Genomic DNA, 23474 nt, shown 5'->3' with positions numbered 1-23474 from the left:
ACAAATGATTACTCTTACATTTCAAGGAAAAAATTGGTTTCCTTTCTATTTTTTGAATACCCAAAAAGGCCATATTTGTAGAAATTTTATTTTACTACATCATATATTAGTTGTCACAAATTTTTCATGATTATCAGATATATCCTTTTAGGCTCACTGCTAATTTTTAATAAATATTTTGATGGTTAAATTTTAAGTCTAAAAATTAATTATTTGAAAAATATTCTAATTTAGGTATTACAAAATATTTATAGTTATTAAAAAATATAAAGTAAATTATTTTTCTTAATATTTAATATTTATTTTTTTAAATAATTTTATAAATGTGAACAAATTATTAATTTCAAAACAAGTAAAAGATGTTTCCTTGTGCTTTAATTTTTTTTTTAATTAGAATTTAACATTCCTACTGTAAATAAGATTTTTATAATCAATAGTTATTGTCAAAATATTTAAAGATATTTATTAGATTGGGAATTAATAAATTTTAAGAATGAAATATGAAAACATATTAAATAATCGGAATCTAGGATTTTGTGATTCATGATTATACAAATATTTTTGGGAGAAAATCAAATATCAAATTGTATGTATGTGTTTTGAACATGAGGACGTAAATGGATAGCTTGAACAAAGCTAATAAATATACTCGAGATGCAACGACTAAATGGCAATAGTCAATAAAATAAATATTATTATATTTAAAATGAATGTTAGAGAGCTTGAACAAAGCTAGTAAATATAATAGAATTGCAACCACCAAATCACAATAGTAAGTAAAATAAATATTATTATATTTAAAATGAATGTTAGGGAGAAAAAATAAAGTTAATTTTAAAAAAGAAAATAACAATGAAAAAACAAAAACAAAAAATGAATTATTATTAAAGAATATAAAAAATATTAATGATTAATAAAAATATAAATATAAATAGAACTTAGAAAAAACAAAAAAAAAATATTTTTAAAATAAAAATTAAAAGAAAATATTTAAAATTAAAAAATAATTGAAAAAATAAATAACCCTTAAGTTTGAAAAATGTGGTCACATAGTCCTCATAGGGTCGTGGGCTGAGTCTTAATGCCTACCCCCATCACACGAGCCCTTAAAACATTGGCACTTGGTCATGTGGGTGCCACGAGTCTCAGGATGAGGCTAACCACATGCCCTTCCCACTAGGCCCTTAAATGTTGATGCCGAGATCACATGCATGATTCATAGGATGTGGGTCTAGCTCCCTTGCCTTAGTTCCTCTGCAAGTGTGTTCAAAATGGTCTCTTGGTGGAGAGTATACCTAAGACCTCAGGTTATTACCGAGCGCTCCTCCACCTTCGCACCTTCTATTGAATGTTGAGGTCATGTGATTAGTGCCATGACTGGGGTCGGTCTAAACATCCCACGCCCCTCTCCACCACTATGTTATAGGCATATGGCACCGCATATGACCAGGGGTCGGGGCTGGTAGCCCAACCCCTTTCTCCTAAATCTCTAAACCTAAACTCTAAATAATAGTTCGGTCTATGCTATGCAAGAACTACCATGTGGAATGTTGGTGAAGTGCTCCATTATGGAGTGGGGGGTCGGGGCCTCAAATCCCTCGAACTTTGATGAAACCCATACCAAAGTTCTAATTGACCCTAGGTTGCCATGTGGCAGCCCATGATTGTGCCACACGACACCCAATTATTGGTCCACATAAAACTAGCACGAACCAATCAAATGTGCCAAAAATAGATGAACCAGAGGATGACACTTAGCAACTTATCATCGGCTCATACCTTACATAGTCGCTCGGTTGACTCACCGTATGATCAACCTAGTCAACTGACTAGTCAACGAACCTACTAGAATTTTTAATTCTTGGGCCAAACAATGAGCACATGATAACTTGAGCATATGGTGTGAGATTGAGGTAAAATGAATGTCATTGGATTGAGAACAACAAGCACTTCAACTTGATGCTACATTTAAGACTTTCTAGACACCTTCATTTTTGAGCAAAATTGTGATCAGCTGATCATCTATGGAATTGAAGATCTTTAGTTTCCTATTGGTCAAATAATTTCCAGAATGAATGTAAATTTGACTTGGCGAAGGTATTGTTTTTAATGTAAAAGTAAATCTAGCTTCCAAGAATACCCCTATTACAAACAAATTGTTCGATTGCAACATTTGACGTATGGAATTCCATGAATGACAAATCATTCTTCGTAAATTTTAGATAAAAAAATTGTTTCCCTTTAACTTCCTTTGAATACCCCAAATGAGTCATATGTGTATAACTATTAAAATATGGCATCGTATACTAGTTGTTGGAGAGTGTTCGTGATTATTTGATATATATTCTTACCCTCTACTCCCAAATTGGAATTCAAAAATAATAATTCAAATATTCATGGATTTGATAGCACAATTTCAATTCACCTCAATTTTTTAATGTCTTAGGGACACATAAGGTGTTGGTAGATTGTTTTCACAACCTAAGATAACATATGAAGGAAAATTCGATAAATATAAAATGCAGGAGGCACCTATCATGATGTCGCTTCATTCAAATTATGAGTAATTAGTGTGCCCTTATAATAATTGACAAGTGGATTTACGCCCATCCCATGAAAGATAGGTACCTAAATCTACCAAAGCATAAGAATTTTGGCCTATTTTACTAAAATTCGATAATAAACTTTTAGGTGAGATTATGATTTCCTCTTGTTTAAAATGCATTTTTGAATGCATAAATAGATTTAACACCTACTCCATTTAGGGAAAAAGTTACAATGAAATATTCCTAGAAAGGGGCCAAAACATCTATTAGAGTACACCCTTAAATGTTTTCAATATTCATTCTAATTTTCATACACCAAGATCATGATGGAGGAGTTATTTAGGTATAGGATATAAGGAATCTAGATTTAGTGTGAGATTTTTTTGCCTTTGTTGTCCCTTTCCTTTCTCTTTCAAGTTTGTATACCATCAAATTGGTTCAAGTTTGGGTGAACCTAGACATCAAAGAGCGGTTTGAATATGATCGAATGTGAAAGTGAACTTGCATCAATAGATTTCCATGGATAGATGTGGAAACCAACATTGTGTAATGCACAAGTGTGTAATGTACAAGTGTGTAGAGATTATATAGCATATCCAGGTGATAGAATGATAAGAGACTTGCAAAATACTAATGAGAGGTGACAATAGGGACCTTTCATTGGTGTGACTAGCATGAAATGTGGGAGAAGAACCTACAAATGGAAGAAGAAGAATAGAAAAGACACCACAAGACACAAGGTAGAGATGGTGGTCCAAATTTGTTATTTGAGAAAAATCGGGAAGGCAACAAAAAATAATGTGTTCCTTAGAAGTGAAGTACTTGGAAATGGAAGAGTTTGTTAGTTTAATGGAAGCAAATTTTGATAATATGTATAAGCATTTGATCACAAACATGGAAGGAAATGGAGATTTGGTGCCTCCTCAACAAAAATTACCAAACATACCTAGTAAATCCAAATATAGAACTATTATGGTTGCAATAATGTAAACTATTCATCTAGGAGTCTTAATTGACTAGTCGTATTAATTAAATTTAGATATTCTGTGATGGGGTCATGCACAATATCAAAGAGGGTGATGAGGAGGGATGAGCTCGCCACCCTTCCCATGTGATGAATATTAAATGGAAACTCTATGGTTGGTCTTCGGCATCAAGACACATGTCGCCACCCAATTGGCATTAAACAAAGGTGTAGGATGTTGAACTATATATTAGTTTTTGTGGTGAAGGTTGAAGGTAACTATGGGCATGAGGTCGAGGAGTCAACCTCCCTTCTACTTATCGCTTTGATTGGATCTTATATTGTGGTATTTTAGCTCAATTTTTCACCTCATCCATATTCTAAGTGGAGTTCTCATGCCAAGAGCTAGAGAATTGAGGGGGGTGGTTTTTGTAGGCTATAAGAAGGGGAATGAGTTGTCTAAGAAAGTTTAGAAATATTTTTTTAACTTTTATTTAAGTTTTTATTAAAAGAATTTACTAAATCCCTATAAACCCTAAATCATAAAACATGAACCCTAAACCCTAAACCCCAAACCCCAAACCCCAAACCCTAAATACTAATCATTTAATAACATTTTAAAAATCATTTTCTAACTTTCATTTAAGTGTTTATTAAAATTATTTTCTAAAGTGTTATAAACCCTAAATCATAAACCCTAAAATTTGAACCCAAAACCCAAAACCCAAAACCCTAAGTATTTTATAGCATTTTGAAAAGTGTTTAGTAATTTTTATTTAACGTTTTATTAAGATGATTTAATAAATCATTATAAACCATAAAAACTAAGCCTTGAACCATAAACCCCAAACCCTATAGCCTATACCCTAAACCTTAATCATTTTATAACATTTTAAAATCGTTTTGTAGCTTTTATTTAAGTGTTTATTAAAATAATTTAGTAAAGTGTTATAAAACTTAAACCCTAAGCCCCAAACACTACACTTGAAACCCTAAAACCTAAATGCTATGTATTTTATAACATTTTAAAAAGTGTTTTCTAAATTTTATTTAGGTGTTTATTAAAAGCATTTACTAAAGTGTTACAAACCATAAAACCTAAACCCTAGGCATTTTACAACATTTTAAAAAGAGTTTTGTAACTTTTATTTAAGTGTTTATTAAAAGCATTTACTAAAGTGTTATAAACCTTAAAATATAAACTCGAAACCTTAAACCCTAAACCCCAAAACCCTAAAACCTAAACCCTAATCATTTTAAAACATTTTAGAAAGCATTTTAAACTTTAATTTAAGTGTTTATTAAGAGAATTTACTAAAGTGTTATAAATCCTAAACCATAAACCATAAACCATAAACCCTAAACCCTAAACACTAATTTTTTTCTAATATTTTTTTTTTTTTTTTTGCAACTTTAGTGTTATAAATCCTAAACCATAAACCATAAACCCTAAACCCAAAACCATAAATCCCAAACCGTAAACCCCAAATGGTATACCCTAAACACTAAGAATTTTATAACATCTTAGAAAGCATTCTATAACTTTTATTTAAGTGTTTATTAAAAGAATTTACTAAAGTTTTATAAACCTAAACCCTAAACCCCAAACCCCAAACCTTATATCCTAATGCTTAAAGCCTAAAGGATAAACCCTGAAATCATTTACTAAGGTCTTATAAAGCTTAAACCGTAAACTCCAAAACCTAATCCCTAAGCCCTAAACCCCAAACCCTAAAACCTAAGGATTTTATAACATTTTAAAAAGTGTTTTTTTAACTTTTATTTAAGTGTTTACTAAAAAGATTTAATAAAGTGCTATAAACCCTAAACCCCTAATCCCTAAACCCTTAACCTTAAACCCCAAACCCTAGAAAAACCATAAACCAAAAAAAACCCTAAACCCTAAACCCTTAAAAACCCTAAAAACTAAGAAAACCCTAAACCCTAAAAAACCAGTAAACCCTAAACCATAAAACCTATTTTTTTATTTTTTTATAAGTGTTTATTTAAAGAATTTATAAAGCATTATAAACCATAAATACTAAACCCTAATACCCACATCCCCAACCTAAACGCTAAACCCTAAGTATTTTATAACATTTTAACAAGAGTTCGTAACCTATTTTTTAAGTTTTTATTTAAAGAATTTACTAAATTGTTATAAACCCTAAACCCTAAACATTTTATTACAACTTAATAATCATTTTGTAACATTCTAAAACCCTAAACCCTAAACATTTTATAACATTTTAATGAGTGTTTTGTAACATTTTTTAAGTGTTTATTAAAGCATTTACTAAAGTGTTATAAACTCTAAACCCTAAAACCTACATCTTAAGAATTTAATGAAATTTTAACAAGAGTTTTGTAACTTTTTCTAAAGTGCTTATTAAAAGAATTTACTAAAGTGTCCCTCAAACCTAAACATTAAGAATTTTATAACTTTTTAGTAAGTGTTTCGTAACTTTTTTCTATGTGTTTACTAAAAGGATTTACTAAATTTTTATAAACCCTAAACTCTAAACCCTAAGCATTTTATAACATTTTAAACCCTAAGCCCTAAACATTATATAACATTTTAAAAAGTGTTTTGTAACCTTTTTTTAAGTGTTTATTAAAATCACTTATTGAAGTGTTATAAGACCTAAACCCTAAACCCTAAACCTTAAACCCTAAACACTAAGCATTTTATAACATTTTAAAAAGCGTTTTGTAACTTTTTTTAAGTTTTTATTAAAAGCATTTACTAAAGTTTTATAAACCCTAAACCCTAAAACCTACACCCTAAGAATTTTATAAAATTTTAACAAGAATTTTGTAACTTTTTTTAAAGTGTTATAGAACCTAAACCCTAAGCCCCAATCACTACACATGAAACCCTAAAACCTAAACCCAATGTATTTTATCACATTTTAAAAAGAATTTCTAAATTTTATTTAGGTGTTTATTAAAAGCATTTACTAAAGTGTTATAAACCTTAAACCATAAACCCAAAACCCTAAACCCCCGAACCCTAAAACCTAAGCCCTAATCATTTATAACATTTTAAAAATATTTTAAACTTTTATTTAAGTGTTTATTATAAGAATTTACTAAAATGTTATAAATCCTAAACCATAGACCCTAAACCCTAAACCGTTAAATGATAAAAAAAAATTAATATTTTAAAAAGCGCTTTGTAACTTTAATGTTATAAATCCTAAACCATAAACTTGAAACCTAAAACCCTAAATCCAAAACCGTAAACCGCAAATAGTAAACCCTAAACACTAAGAATTTATAACATTTTAGAAAGCATTCAGTAACTTTGATTTAAGTGTTTATTAAAATAATTTACTAAAGTATTATAAAACCTAAACCATAAACCCCAAACCTGAAACCCTATATCTTAATGCTTAAAGCCTAAAGGATAAACCCTAAAATCATTAATAAGGTCTTATAAACCCTAAACCCTAAACCCTAAAGCTTGAAAGAATTTACTAAGGTATTATAAGCTCTAAACCCTAAACTCCAAAACCAAAACCCTAAACACTAATCCGTAAACCCCAAACCCTAAAACCTAAGGATTTTATAACATTTTAAAAATTGGTTTGCAACTTTTATTTAAGTGATTACTAGAACAATTTGCTAAAGTGATATAAACCGTAAACCCTTAAAAAAACCCTAAACCCTAAAAAACCCTAAACCTTAAAAATACCGTAAACCATAAAAACCCCAAAAAATCCTAAACCCTAAAAACCGTTTTAAACTTTTTTATAACTGTTTATTAAAAGAATTTATTAAAGAATTATAAACCATAAATCATAAACCCTAATACCCACACCCCTAGCCTAAACCCTAAACCCTAAACTAAAAGCACTTTATAACATTTTAAACCCCACACCCTAAGTATTTTATAACATTTTAACAAATGTGTGTAACTTTTTTTAAGTGCTTATTTAAAGAATTTACTAAATTGTTATAAACCCTAAACTCTAAGAACTTTAATACAATTTGGCAATCATTTCATAACATTTTAAAACCTCAAAATCTAAACATTTTATAACATTTTAATAAGCGTTTTGTATCTTGTTTTAAGTGTTTATTAAAAGCATTTACTAAAGTGTTATAAACCCTACACCCTAAAACCTACACCCTAAGAATTTTATAAAATTTTAACAAGAGTTTTGTAACTTTCTTTAAAGTGTTTATTAAAAGAATTTACTAAAGTGTCCCTCAAACCTAAAACCTAAGCATTTTATAACCTTTTAGCAAGTGTTTTGTAACTTTTTTCTAAGTGTTTATTAAAAGGATTTACTAAAGTTTTATAAACCCTAAACCCTAGGCATTTTATAACATTTTAAACCTGAAACCCTGAGAATACATTTTAAAATGTGTTATGTAATCTTTTTTTAACTGTTTATTAAAATAATTTATTGAAGTGTTATAAGACATAAACTCTAAGCCCTAAACACTAAGCATTTTATAACATTTTAAAAAGTGTTTTGTAACTTTTTTTAAGTGTTTGTAAAAAGAATTTACTAAAGTCTTGTGAACCCTAAACCCCAAACCTTAATCATTTTATAACATTTTAAACCCTAAACCTAAACCCTAAGCATTCAATGACATTTTCACAAGATTTTTGTAAGTTTTTTTGAAGTGTTTATTAAAATAATTTACTAAAATGTTGTAAACCCTAAATCCTAAACCGTAACCATTTTATAACATTTGAAGCCCTAAAACCTAAACTCTAAACCCTAAGTATTTTATAACATTTTAACAAGTGCTTTCTTACCTTTTCTTAAGTGTTTATTAAAAGCATTTAGTAAAGTGTTATAAACCCTAAACTCTAATCCATGAGAATTTTATAGAATTTTAAATCCTAAACCCTAAAGCCTAAGCATTTTATAACATTTTAACAAATGTTTTGTAACTTTTTTCTACGTTCTTATTAAAATAATTTATCAAAGTGTTATAAATCACAAACCCTAAACCATAAACCCTATCCCTAAACACTAAGAATTTTATAACATTTTAAAATACATTTTTGTAACATTTTTAAGTGTTTATTAAAAGTATTTAATAAAGTGTTATAATCGTAAACCCCAAACCTTAAGCATTTTATAACATTTTAAAAAACGTTTTGTAACTTTTATTTAAGTGTTTATTAAAATAATTTACTAAAGCATTATAATCCCTAAACCCTAAAACCTAACCATTTTATGATCTATTAAAAATTATTTTGTAACTTTTATTTAAGTGTTTATTAAAATAATTTACTAAGGTGTTATAAAACCTAAACCCTAAACCCTCATCATTTAATAACATTTTAAAAACTGTCTTGTAACCTTTTTTAAGTGTTTATTAAAAGCAATTAATAAAGTTATATAAACCATAAACCATAAACCCCAAACCCTAAACAATAAGCCCTGAACCCTATAAACTAAACCCTAAACCCTAGGCATTTTATAGCATTTTTAAAAGTGTTTTTTAACTTTTATTTAAGTGTTTATTAAAATAACTTACTAAATTGTTATAAACCTTAAACCATACAGCCTAAAACATAAACCCCAAAACATAAACCCTAAACCCTAAACCCCAATCCCTAAACCATAAACCCTAAGAATTTTACAATAGTTTAAGAGGAATTTTGTAAATTTTATTTAATTTTTTATTAAAAGAATTTAATCAAGTGTTCTAAACCCTAAACCATAAACACAAAACCATAAACCCCAAACACAAAAACATAAACCCTAAACCCCAAAAGCTAAACCCTAAACCCTAAATGCCAAAACCAAAACACTAAACCCTAAACTGTAAATGCTAAACCCTAACCATTTTATAACATTTTAAAAATTGTTATGTAACTTTTATTAAGTTTTTTTTAAAATCATTTACTTAACGCTTATAAACCCTAAAAGTAAACCCTAAACCCTAATCATTTTACAACATTTTAAAAAGAGTTTTTTAACTTTTATTTAAGTGCCTATTAAAAGAATCTACTAAATCCTTATAAACCCTAAATTCTAAAACTTGAACCCTAAACCTTCAACCCCAAACCCCAAACCCTAAATACTAATCAGTTTATAAAATTTTAAAAAGCATTTTGTAACTTTCATTTAAGTGTTTATTAAAAGCATTTTCTAAAGTGTTATAAACACTAAAACCTAAACCCAAAACCCTAAGTATTTTATAACATTTTGAAAAGTGTTTTGTTACTTTTATTTAACTTTTTATTAAAATAATTTACTAAATTGTTATAAACACTAAAACCTAAGCCCTCAATCGTAATCCCCAAACCATAAACCATATACCCTAAAACTTAATCATTTTATAATATTTTAAAAATTGTTTTGTAGCTTTTATCTAAGTGTTTATTAAATAATTTATGAAAGTGTTATAAAACCTAAACCCTAAGCCCCAAAAACTACACCTGGAACTGTAAAATCTAAACCCTATGTATTTTATAACATTTTAAAAAGCTTTTACTAAATTTTATTTAGGTGTTTACTAAAATCATTTACTAAAGTGTAAGGACCATTATTCAACGAACATTGTTTTTTAATTAATCATCTTTTATAGTTAGTTACATTTTGATGCTTTATGATGATAGAATTTTAAATGTTTGTGTTTTTATTTTTTGTAATTTATGTGTTTGTTTGTTTATGCTCTTGCTTTTTTATAAACTTTAGCACACGAGAAAGGATTTGATTAGAATATGTCATCAGGATGGTCATTGCCTAAATTGTTAGAATATGCCATATGGATGGTGATTTCCCAAGTTGTCTATTGACTTGATACAAGTCATATTTCATGATTTTTCATACATAAAATATAATACCCAAGAATTACACTTCCAATTAATTGAATGTGTATTAAACTAAATATGTTCAAATCAACATTTAGTTTAACAAAATTTAATTTATTTTTGCAAATGACCATTGGTTTTTTTATAACATTTTAACAAGCGTTTGTAACTTTTTTTAACTATTTATTTAAAGAATTTACTAAATTGTTATAAACCCTAAACTCTAAGCATTTTATTACAATTTAGCAAGCATTTCGTAACATTTTAAAACCCTAAACCCTAAACATTTTATAACATTTGAATAAGCGTTTTGTAACTTTTTAAGTGTTTATTAAATGAATTTACTAAAGTGTTATAAACCCTACACCCTAAAACCTACACCCTAAGAATTTTATAAAATTTTAACAAGAGTTTCGTAACTTTATTTAAAGTGTTTATTAAAAGAATTTACTAAAGTGTCCCTCAAACCTAAAATCTAAGCATTTTATACCTTTTTAGCAAGTGTTTTGTAACCTTTTTCTAAATATAAGGGTTTATAAAGCCTAAACCCTAAACTCTAAACCCTAAGCATTTTATAACATTTTAAACTCAAAAATCTGACAATACATTTTAAAAAGTGTTTTGTAACCTTTTTCTAACAGTTTATTAAAATAATTTATTGAAGTGTTATAAGATGTAAACCATGAACCCTATACCCTACACCCTAAACACTAAGCATTTTATAACCTTTTAAAAAGTGTTTTGTAATTTTTTTTAAGTGTTTGTAAAAAGAATTTACTAAAGTCTTGTGAACCCTAAACCCCAAACCTTAAGCATTTTATAACATTTTAAACCCTAAACCTAAACCCTAAGCATTCAATGACATTTTCACAAGATTTTTATAAGTTTTTCTGAAGTGTTTATTAAAATCATTTACTAAAATGTTGTAAACCCTAAATCCTAAACCGTAACCATTTTATAACATTTGAATCCCATAACCCTAAACCCTAAGTATTTATAACATTTTAACAAGCATTTTCTTACTTTTTTAAGTGTTTATTAAAATCATTTAGCAAAGTGTTATAAACCCTAAACCCTAAACCATAAGAATTTTATAGAATTTTAAATCCTAAACCCTAAAGCCTAAGAATTTTATAACATTTTAACAAACATTTTGCAACTTTTTTTAATGTTCTTGTTATAAGAATTTATCAAAGTGTTATAAATCCCAAACCCTAAACCATAAACCATATCCCTAAACACTAAGAATTTTATAACATTTTAAAATACATTTTTGTAACTTCTTTAAGTGTTTATTAAAAGTATTTAATAAAGCGTTATAACACTAAATCCCAAACCCTAAGCATTTTATAACATTTTAACAAGAGTTTTGTAACTTTTACTTAAGTGCTTATTAAAATAATTTACTGAAGTGTTATAAATGCTAAACCATAAAACCTAAACACTAAACCTTAAACCCCAAACCCAAAACCCTAAACCCTAAAACCTAAACCCTAAACCACAAACCCTAAACCCCAAACCCTAATCATTTAATAACATTCTAAAAAGTGTTTTTTAACATTATTTAAGTGTTTATTAAAAGAAATTAATAAAGGTTTATAAACCCTAAACCATATAAAATAAACCCTAAACCGTTGGCATTTTATAACATTTTTAAAAGTGTTTTATAACTTTTATTTAAGTGTTTATTAAAGAAATTTACTAAATTGTTATAAACCTTAAACCATACAGCCTAAAACATAAACCCCAAAACCTAAACCCTAAATCCTAAACCCCAATCCCTAAACCCTAAACCATAAACCATAAGAATTTCATAATAATTTAAGAAGAATTTTGTAACTTTTATTTATGTTTTTTTTAAATAATTTAATAAAGTGTTATAAAATCTAAACCATAAACACAAAACCCTAAACCCTAAACAAAAAAAAATAAACCCTAAACCCCAAAAGATAAACCCTAAACCCCAAACCCCAAATGCTAAACCCTAAACCGTAAACGCTAAATCATTTTATAACATTTTAAAAATTGTTTTGTAAATTTTATTTAAGTGTTTATTAAAATCATTTACTAACCCTTATAAACCCTAAAACTTAAACCCTAAACCCTAATCATTTTAAAAAAATTTAAAAAGAGTTTTTTAACTTTTATTTAAGTTTTTATTAAAAGAATCTACTAAATCCTTATAGACCCTAAATCCTAAAACATGAACCCTAAACCCTTAACCCAAAACCGCAAACCGAAACCCTAAATACTAATCAGTTTATAATATTTTAAAAAGAATTGTGTAACTTTCATTTAAGTGTTTATTAAAAGCATTTTATAAAGTGTTATAAACCCTAAACCTTAAACCCTAAAACCTAAACCAAAAACCCAAAACCCTAAACCCTAAGTATTTTATAACATTTTGGAAAGTGTTTTGTAAGTTTTATTTAACTTTTTATTATAATAATTTACTAAATTGTTATAAACCCTAACACCTAAGCCCTGAATCATAATCCCCAAACTATAAACCATATACCCTAAACCTTAGGAATTTTATAACATTTTAAAAATCGTTTTGTAGCTTATATTTAAGTGTTTATTAAATAATTTACTAAAGTGTTATAAAACCTAAACCCTAAGCCCCAAAAACTACACCTGAAACCGTAAAATCTAAACCCTATGTATTTTATAACATTTTAAAAAGCGTTTACTAAATTTTATTTAGGTGTTTATTACAAGAATTTACTAAAGTGTAAGAACCACTATTCAATGAACATTGTTTTTTAATTAATCATCTTTTATAATTAGTTACATGTTGATGCTTTATGATGATAGAATTTTAAATGTTTGTGTTTTTGTTTTTTGTAATTTATGTGTTTGTTTGTTTATGCTCTTGTTTGTTTATAAACTTTAGCACACGAGAAAAGATTTGATTAGAATATGTCATAGGGATGGTCATTGTCCAAATTGTTAGAATATGCCATATGGATGGTGATTTCCCAAATTGTCTATTGAGTTGATACAAGTCACATTTCTTGATTTTTCACACATAAAATATAATATTCAAGAATTACACTTCCAATTAATTGAATGTGTATTAAACTAAATATGTTCAAATCAACATTTAGTTTAACAAAATTTCATTTATTTTTGCAAATGGCCATCGATTACTTTTGTAAGTGTCATTATTCAATGTAACTTTGAGAATAAAATTATTTTACAAGTATTATTAATTAGTAGATATTTATAATTAGTTATAAATGGGTGTTTCATGATGATAGGATTATAAATGTCTATGTTTTTATTTTAAGTAATGTATTTACTTATTTTCCCTGGCTCTTGTTTGTTTTTCTATGTCTATGAATTTTAGAATACACAAAAAAATTTCATTATAATATAACGTATGGAAGGTCACTTAACAAATTTCATATAAACTTGATACAAACAACTTCAATGATGATTTTAAGCATGCATAAATTCCAATGCAAGAGACACACTTCAAATGAATTGAATGCTTCCATTAACTTATCCATGTCCAATTTAATAAAATTTCACTTATTTTGGTAATTGATCATGACATCATGAATGACAAGGTTTTCATTTTTTGGTAATCACCACTATACTATTCAATGTGTATTTGAAAATCAGGTTCTTTTATAATTATTTTCAACTACTATATTCTTTTTTTACTTAGTAAAAGTCGTAATTTTATTAATGAAAACAAAATTACATGTTGTAGATGCCGACAATGCATTTAGTCATGCCAATCAAAACTAGTGGTTACACAGACCAAATATACAACTAAAAAATGGTGGTAAACAAGTCACCGTTTTCTCCATTTCTTCCTTTTAAACTTTCACCATTCTCCTTTGGAAGGAGTGGTCGTTACAACAGCTAGTTCAGTCCCTTTATTCATTCTTGGATCTTCCTTATTTGAATCTAAAATTTGATATACATGATGACGTTTCGAGCCCCCTGTCTCCAATACTACAGGGATTAGCTCCTACCTCAATATTTGTGCTTGAGTTCCTGGAAATTCATCATTAACGCTCCCCTTTTCAACATTTTCTTGTGGATTTTGGGCTTCTTGATTGGTAGGAGGATCCATTTCTTCATCATCCTCTTCTTCTTCAGGCAACTGTGTTGGAAATATCCATCCTTGGGTTGATTTCCTATTTTCTTCTTCCTTTTAGGCACTTTCATGGCATGATGACATGAATTTTGTAGATGTCCCTTTTTTCAGCATATTCGACATCTAAATGTTGTGTTCTCAAAATCTAGGAACTATGTCGAGTACTTATTGTGTGTCAAGAGAATATGATCCAACAATTCTCTGTAAAGGTCTACCTCAACAAAAAATTTGGCGATTATGTAGATTCGTTCCTCAAATATTTGTGTATATATCTTTAGGTATTGCCCTAATATGTTCCCAATGGATTCTAACACTTTATGGAGCCAGAAATGTAGGGGTAGATAATGAAATCTAACCCAAACTGACAATCTAGAAAATAGCTTTGTATTGGCATCCAAATCTAGGAACCAAGGGGTGAAAAAAAATGTCATAGAACCCCAGAACCATGGACGCTCTTGAAATATATATTCATAATCCTCTCACGATGCAAATTTTATTATGAAAAAGCCCTTGGAGCAAAGGTGAATATCATAATTTATTGTCCAATCTGTGAATATCCAATGGAAAGGATCCACTGGTTTTGGCCAAAAATTGTTTACTCTATAGTCATTATTGGGATTTGATTTAGTTGTTCCACTATGTAGGGGTTGGGTATATCGTGTGTCTCATCGGGTGCTACTAAAGGCAACACATTCTCCTTTGAGTATATATTTGAACAAAAATCCTCCATCTACATTCCATTGATTCGATTATGTTCCTTTGGGAATACTAGATTCAAACACTCCCCATGTGCCCTTTGAATTTCTTTGTTGAGGGGACCCTCCCTGGAGCCTCAAGTTTATATGATGCTGGCTGATGGGAGGATCTTATAATCTTGTAACATTAGATCTTCATCCATGCATTTCCCTCTGAAGATCAGACTCTGTAGGAGCATCATGATACCTAGAGTGTTCATGATATTGTGATTTAATTATTTGATGTAATTTGTGGCCCTAACCAAAAATAATATTGATTTTCCATATAGGGATTTGATAAAAATATGGAAGGCTACAATAGTTCCGAGATCCAATGCCCAAACTTGGCAATCACTCAAATATTTAGTAGAATCAAGGGATAAGCGTGGAGCTGCAAAGAGAGAGATCAATTGTCGTGATAGTATTAACTTCATAAGCGATGACTAGATCATTAAGCACACCCACTATGATGGAGGAAATTCTTGATCTGGCAAGAAACGAAGCAAAATCTCTAGATCTAATGCTACTCCTCCATTTCGACAACCTAATGTGCTCAAGGGATTGAAAAGTTCTAGATCTGGGATCTTTAACAACAGATATATGAAATGAAGCATTCGAGGTGGAAGATTTTCTTATTTAGCCATATTTTTTCCTTCATATCTGACCAATATTTCTCCTGTGACTAAGATCAAACAAGGATAAGATTTCTTCTCTAGAGTTGCTTTAATCCTAAATAGATCCATTCCCAACTCATGAATGTGATTCCCTTTGCTTCCTTCTATGCCATGGTGTATGTATGGGGTGAGAATATACTCTGCATCAATGATCTGGTAAATTATACTATCGACAACCCCAGTTGTCAGTCTCCATCCCCACATAAGGGATCGAAACCAGTATTCAGGCCATTCAAAAACTCCATTATCAGATACGCGAGTAGTGAGATCATGCCCTAGCGATGACTCGGATGTTTTATATGATGTGTGAAGAAACTAGACTGCATAAGGAAAGAGAAAATACTGAGAAACCCTAGCCATCACAACGAGATTTCCCACTTGACACAATTACCTTATCAATCTTTAATTTAATTTTTTAATTAATATATTCTTATCTTACATTTAATCAATTATTTTATTTAATTCAATCATTGTAAGTTGAAAATTAGTGTATTAATTGTTTAATTTTTTATGGTACAAAATGTTTGGAGTTTATAACTTGGTAAATCTATTTTGTATAAAATCAAAATTTCAAAAATGATCATGACAATACCACAAGTAGAAATGGCCATGGATTTTCGTTGTAAGCATCATCACCATTTTTTCTATGTCTTAAAATCACAAGTTTTCATGATTGATTTTAATCAATATATACTTTTCAACAATACAAATAATCGCAACATCACAGGTGACTATGACCATGATTTTTTTCGTAACCACAATCATTTAATGTAAAATTAAAAATATATGAAATGACCCTAATGATGATGATAAATACAAACAAAATAATCATAAAATTTAAAAATTAATTTACAAATTGTTGTTTTACGATGATAGAATTTTAAATGTATGTGATTTTATTTAATGCCATGTATTTGTTTGTTGCACTTTTGTTTGTGTGTAGTTGTTTGTTTGTGTATAATATCTCTACACATATGTAATGTCATATACAATAATTACTTTTAGAATGAGAAGAAATGTATATTAACTTATTAATCTTTAAATGTTGTTTAATTTAATAAAATCTTATCTTTTCAACATGAATTTTTGTAAGAACCACTATTCAATGCACAATATTTTTTATAATTCTTTTTAATTAATATGATTTCTATAATTAGTTATAGGTTGATGTTTTATGATGAATTTTAAATGTTTGTGTTTTCATTTTATGTAATATATGTGTTTGCTTCTTTATTCTCTTGCTTGATTATAATTTTAGAACACAAGAAAGGCTTTCATTAGAATAGCCCGTATGGAAGGTCATTGAACAAATTGTCTATTAACTTGATACAAATTACCTTTATGATGATTTTACACAAATAATATATAATATGCAATAATTATAGTTCTAATTAATTGAATGCGTATTAAATTATATATGTTCAAATTAGCATTTAGTATAACAAAATTCAATTTGTTTTTGCAAATGACCATAACATCATGAATGACTATGGATTTTTTTGTAAGTATAATTATTCAATGCATTGTTTAGAATCAAATTATTTTATAAGTATTTTTAATCAATATATATTCATAATTAGTTACAAATCCATGTTTTATGATGGTAGAATTTTAAATGTCTATGATTTTATTTTATGTAATGTATTGGTTTCTTTGTTTGTGTTTGTATGTCTATAAATTCTTGAACGCAAAACAAAATATTAGAATAACTTGATACAAATAACTTTTATGGTGATTTTATGCATGCATAGTATCCAATTCAAGAATTACACCTCAAATGAATTGAATACTTGAATAACTTATCTATGTTGAATTTAGTAAAAGTTAACTTATTTTGGTAAATGCCCCCGACATCATGAATGAAAATGTATTCTTTTTGTAACCACCACTATTCAATGTGTGTATTTGAAAATCAAAATTATTTTTAATTAATATATTCTTATAATTAATTACAATTTTATGTTTTATTATATAATTTCAAATGTTTCTGATTATAGTTTATTTTGTATATATGTTTGTGTTGTGCATATATAATCGTTTTACCCATAGATAAATATCATATATAGTAATTACACTTTAAATGAGTTGAATTTTCATATTAACTTATCTTATGTGAAAATTGATATTCAATTTAATAAAATTCCATTTATTTCTACAAATGATCATAACATCCATTAATTAACATATATTTCAATAATAAAATAAGTATAATATCACAAATGATTATAACGATAAACTTTTTGCATCCACAATTACTCAATAGATTTAAAAAATATACCACAAAGCGTTTATCACAATTTGCAAGAAATTATATACTTCAGAAATTTATTAGCTATAAATTGATGCTTTATCATGATAGAATTTAAAAGGTGTTTTTTTTTTTTTATTATGGGTTTATTTATTGTGTTCTATTTTTCCTTTTTGTGTAATGATTTTACACATACATAATATCAAACTAAAAGGGGGAAAAGGTTGAATATTGTGTTTTAACTCACTTATGTTCATTTAATTTTCTTACAAATATTTTAATAAAAATATATTTCAAAAATACAAATTTGGAGCTGATCTCTTATCCTTTGATTTATATTTTTGTTTAATTTAATAAATTAATTTTCAAAGAAAACATATAATTCATTTTAAAAATATGCAGCGATCTTTTCTAAAAATGTTAAAGATGTCTTTTTCAAGGTTCTTATGTTGCCTCTAGTTACAAAAGTGAATTGTAATAAACCTTGGTAAATTTATATTATGACCTTTTCAATTGAATATGCCCCTAACAAATCAAAGTGGGCCAAATGATCTGTCATAGATGTGGCATATGACAATGTAAATATTTATTTTTATTAATATAAAAGAAAATTTGGTTTTTTGTGTTATGATTCTTGAAAATTTATTAAAGAGGAAGCATTGGATAACTACTTGAAGGAAAAAGTTTAGGAGAAAAAACTTGCATGAATTTTAACCCCAAAACAATGTCACAAGATAACCCAAGTTGGTCGTAGACTAACCTACACACACAAGAAAGGAATGCCTTAGTTTGGATTGGAATCACTTTACATTAATCAAGCAGCGAATGTTATAGATGGTTTTGCGACTAGTAGAGTCTAACCTTAGTAATATAGATGACATCCTTCAATCTGATGCTTTGTTGTAATTGGAATAACATTAGTGTTGTACATATATTATTTTCCAAATAAAAATTATATCAAGATGATAATTGGGTTACAATTTAATAATAGAATGAAAATTATGGAAAGATTGTACAATATTTGAAGGAATTCCATGTATGAAGCATAGTTCGTTTTGAAATCATTGAGAAAAATAGAAATTATGCTAAAATATTTTAAGGGAACCATAACCAAATTATGATCCATTACAACCACAAAGTTAGAAGTCAAAAATTACAATAATATACCCAATATGCAAGAGTGGCTATATTTTAACAAAGATAAGTGAATGTAGAGGAACTAAATACCTTGTGATGGCTTACCGAAGGATTGCATCCGTACCACATTTTACAATGAGTCTTTTTCTTAGAGCATGAGATGGACATATGTTTTTCACATGCATTGAACATAGAATCACATCATCCAAAAACATCAATATTATTTTTTTAAAAAACCTCATTGAACGAACTATATTCAAAATATTAATGTTCATTCTTTGAACTACATAGTTTTGTTGAGAATTGTATGGAACTATTCTCCAATGTTGAATACCATGCTTGCGGAAATATTTTTCATATTCATTAGAGTATGTTATATGCAGTTAATAGTATGAAGAGAGCCAATATGTGATTATGCTTCATATCCAATCCATACGTATTAATACTTAAAAGTTTTGAAAGCTTGAGATTTACTTTTAAATAAGTACACCCAACACATTCCAGTGTATTCATCAACATAATTCTTCATACATTTAATTTCATTAGCATAAGGAAAATGCATAGGACCACACAAATCAAAATATGTATGTCCAACTTTTCTCCATGAATGAAGGGGCCTTTCTAGTGAATGTTAACAAGGAACAATACAGTTCTTAGATTGCTAGTGAATGTGAATAAGGATAAGGTTATCCCAACTATAATAGGAGAAAAAGAAGAAGAAGTTATAAATGATTATGCATAGCCATATACCCATACAAATAAGGAAGTGGAAAATCCCACATATATTTAGTAGGGTACTCAATTAAATTTAATGCTTAAAGTAGTTAGGTATAACAAAAGAAACATGTTGAGTTCTCATTTTTTGGGTTATAAATCACCATTGAAGAGAAAGGGGCATGTCCAAGTAGAGCGAAAAAACTGAGAGAAACAATGAGATAATATTGATAGATAGTCTACGAGTAGAGTTTGGTTGAGCCGAAACAAGTTGAAGACTATTCTACCGTGGCGGCGGAATATCCTTCCTGGAATCTGAGGACGAAGTAAGATGAGAACGTTTCTGGGATATCTGAGTGACAGAGGGGTTTTCCGGATCGTCCAAGGGAGCTTCCAGCAGAATTTCAACGTTCTGCCCATCTGCTAGAATTTCCTCCTCATCCGAACTGGAGGAATCTGAATCGTCCGTAGGGGGAGGAGGCACACAAGGATTCCAACTTTTGGACTTGGGCTTGTAGTTCAGATTCTTATTTTTGTCAAGGAACTGGGGATAGGAACTTTGGAGGTGTCATGTTTGATGACAATGGCGGCAACGGAAGGTTGTATTCTCGTAATCCAAGGTTTGGGTCCAATGGAAATCTCCATTCTTGAGGATAATCTGATCCAGCAGTCCTCTGCTAATATCTATTTCTGCACAGATTCTACTGTAGGTGTAGAGCCCATTTGCCTTCCAAGAAGAATCTACAGCCAGGTAGCGTCCTAAAGTTTCTGCAATGGTTATGAAGACCGAGATATGCCATAGATGCGCCGGAAGGTTCGGGAGCCTGACCCAAATGGGAATCTTGGTGATAACGGTTGTAGAAGGGTCGAAGTCTGGAAACCAAGGAGTAAGAAAAGGCCCAGCCGATCCCCAGAACCAAGGGCCTCCCGTTAAAGCCTTCTGGTAATCTTCATTTAGGTCAAAAAACACAATGAAGAATCCTTTTGAACATAAGTATCTCTGGCTTTTTTAGTCCAAATGGCATGAATCCATTGGTATAGATCTGATGTGCGTGGCCATAGCCCATTAAATCTGCATACAATTGCGGATTCTGCAAAATGTTTATAGCAATCATCAATCCTGGGATGGGAGAGATTGATGGAAGGAATGTCCTCTGATTTATCTACTAGAAAAGGCTTTGGAGCCTCAGATGGATGGCCTGTTGTAGAAGAGGGCTGAGAATGGGTAGCATCTTTGCGAACAACGTATTTGTAAGAGAAAGAAGGGGCAGAGGAGGTTTGCCTAAAGGAACCCCCTCTCAAACGAAAAGTAGTTACAATAGAGGTGTCCCTCTGAATGTTGTAATAGGAGAGAGGAAGGGTATTCATAAGTTGCTTACCCTTGTATATTAGTCTGAGGCAAGATGAGGGGATCCCTAGCCGACATTCAATATTTTGCAAAAGGTCCTGCACAAGATCCGTTGCGCGTGCCCATTGCATTGTTGTCTTGCCCGAGAGGATGACCTAGATCTGGAAAACATGTAAATATTCATGCAGATCTGGTTCAGATCTGGCCCCTGCTACCCGGCTCCAACAGGTCCAGGATTTCTTAGAACCATGGCGAGGATAAGGAGGGTTATTCACTAGCGATTTAGGTTCTGGTTCTTCTGCAGACTCCTTGCTCCGTGGGTGAATGTCAGTGTCGCAGTCATTGATGGCGTAGTTGCCAAAAAACCTGGTAATATAACCCTAGATGGAGACAGAGGCTCCCTCCGGAATAGGTCTCAAGTGCAGCCAAAAAACCGCATTCATATTAGTTTTCTTTTCACAATAAATAAACTGACCCATTTTCATCTCTTCAGCCGCTACGAGGATCTCCTCGTGTTGCTTGAAACAGAATGGGTAACTATATAGATATGCATAGAGAAGCGTCGTATCCTGGTTCACATATATTGTCCGAGGTTTTTCCCCTGTTGTGTCCAGTTTGTGCACTATAGTTAGGGCACCCGAGATGAGAAGGTATCCTCTAGTGATGGCTGTGGGATTGAAAACAGAAACTGTTCCCATTCTCTGTACACTGATAACACAACCTAGCCCGGTTTCCGCCTCTGAGTCGGCGCCAGATTTCGCCTGTGCCTCAGTTGCCGCATCTGCATTCTGATGGAGGCGGCTAGCATCAGATGCTGTAGTAGCGGTCTCGGAACTAGCAGCTTTAGGGCCGAAGACGAAGCAAAAGAGGGGGAGGGGTGCTTTCAGAATGTATTGGAAACCCGGCGTATCAGAAATGCAGTAGAGCGGAGGTCCCTGATTGAAACGCGCTTCGCCTGCATCAACAGGGTCGTCCAGAGGCCAGACGGCGGCCGAGGGCGAGGAGGCGACGACTCTGCAAGTAGGGTTCATCTTCGGCTCCAGTATTCAACCCATATATATATATATATATATATATATATATATAACTTTAAGTAAAAGAAATAAATTATATTTTAATTAAAATGTACTTATCTCTTTATTTCTATTTAAATTGTGATGAATATGTGTATTTTCTCACTTTTCCCTTTTTTTCATGGAAATAATGTGAAATTTTGTAGAATACATTATGTTTTTCATCTTAGAATAGTTTTTGAAGCTTTAATATTTTTTATCTTCTTACGTGTTATCCCACATGTGATGTTTAATCTTTGTGTGATATTTCTCATGAACTATTTGGTCTATTCCACATGACTCCAAATCTACCAAGCCTACCACAAATCTTCACTAGGAAAATTCAAACATCAAAATAAGAGATTTCCTAGAGATTTCACCTCTGTAGTCATTCTCCATCTACTTAGTTGTAATTAAACCATAAAGGAGGTTAGCCATATACAAATTGACTTAAGGATATTCAAAAAGAATAATTCAAGGTGATGAAGAAGTCTTTAAACTATAAAGGAGGTTTACCCATATACAAATCACCTTAAGGATATTCAACAAGAACAATTCAAGGTGATGAATAAGACATTGATAGGGTACATAGGATATTAATTACAAAAATTTAAGCACTCAATCAATAGGCCAATTAAGTAAACTATAAATGTTTAATAAGTTAGTTTTTGGTAGATTTTCTATAGTGTGGCATGCAATACCATATAACAATTGGAACAAATAACATTATAATGATAAATAAGCAAATATTAGGACTCTCAGTTAGATATGCAAAAGAATAATATTTTCAATTATGTTTTTATGGATGAAACACACAAAAAAAAATTGTTGACATTTTCCCTAGAATTATGGTTATATAATGAAATAAATGATAGTATTTGATCTTTATTCACTATTTTTTGCAATCACTAATAAAAACAAAATAACACATTAATAAAAGTTTATTTTTAGAAACATTTCAAAGAACTCTAACCCTAATTATCCATAATTTTGGAGAGAAGAGAGAGAAAACATTTGTAGAAGACAAATTGATGACCACCATCTATAAAAGTTCCTTGATATAAAGGATCAATGGATATTTTCATTACAAAGAAAAGTAGTCATCCCACCTTACTCAACTAGAAATTATGTCACTTAATATAAAACACTCGAGACA

This window comes from Pinus tabuliformis, chromosome 8, assembly GCF_031772625.1.
Source record: "Pinus tabuliformis cultivar Carrire ecotype Pingquan chromosome 8, CPIR1, whole genome shotgun sequence".
NCBI classification, from domain to species: Eukaryota; Viridiplantae; Streptophyta; class Pinopsida; order Pinales; family Pinaceae; genus Pinus; species Pinus tabuliformis.
The sequence above is the reverse complement of the archived record's forward strand: the minus strand, read 5'-3'. Positions refer to the sequence as shown.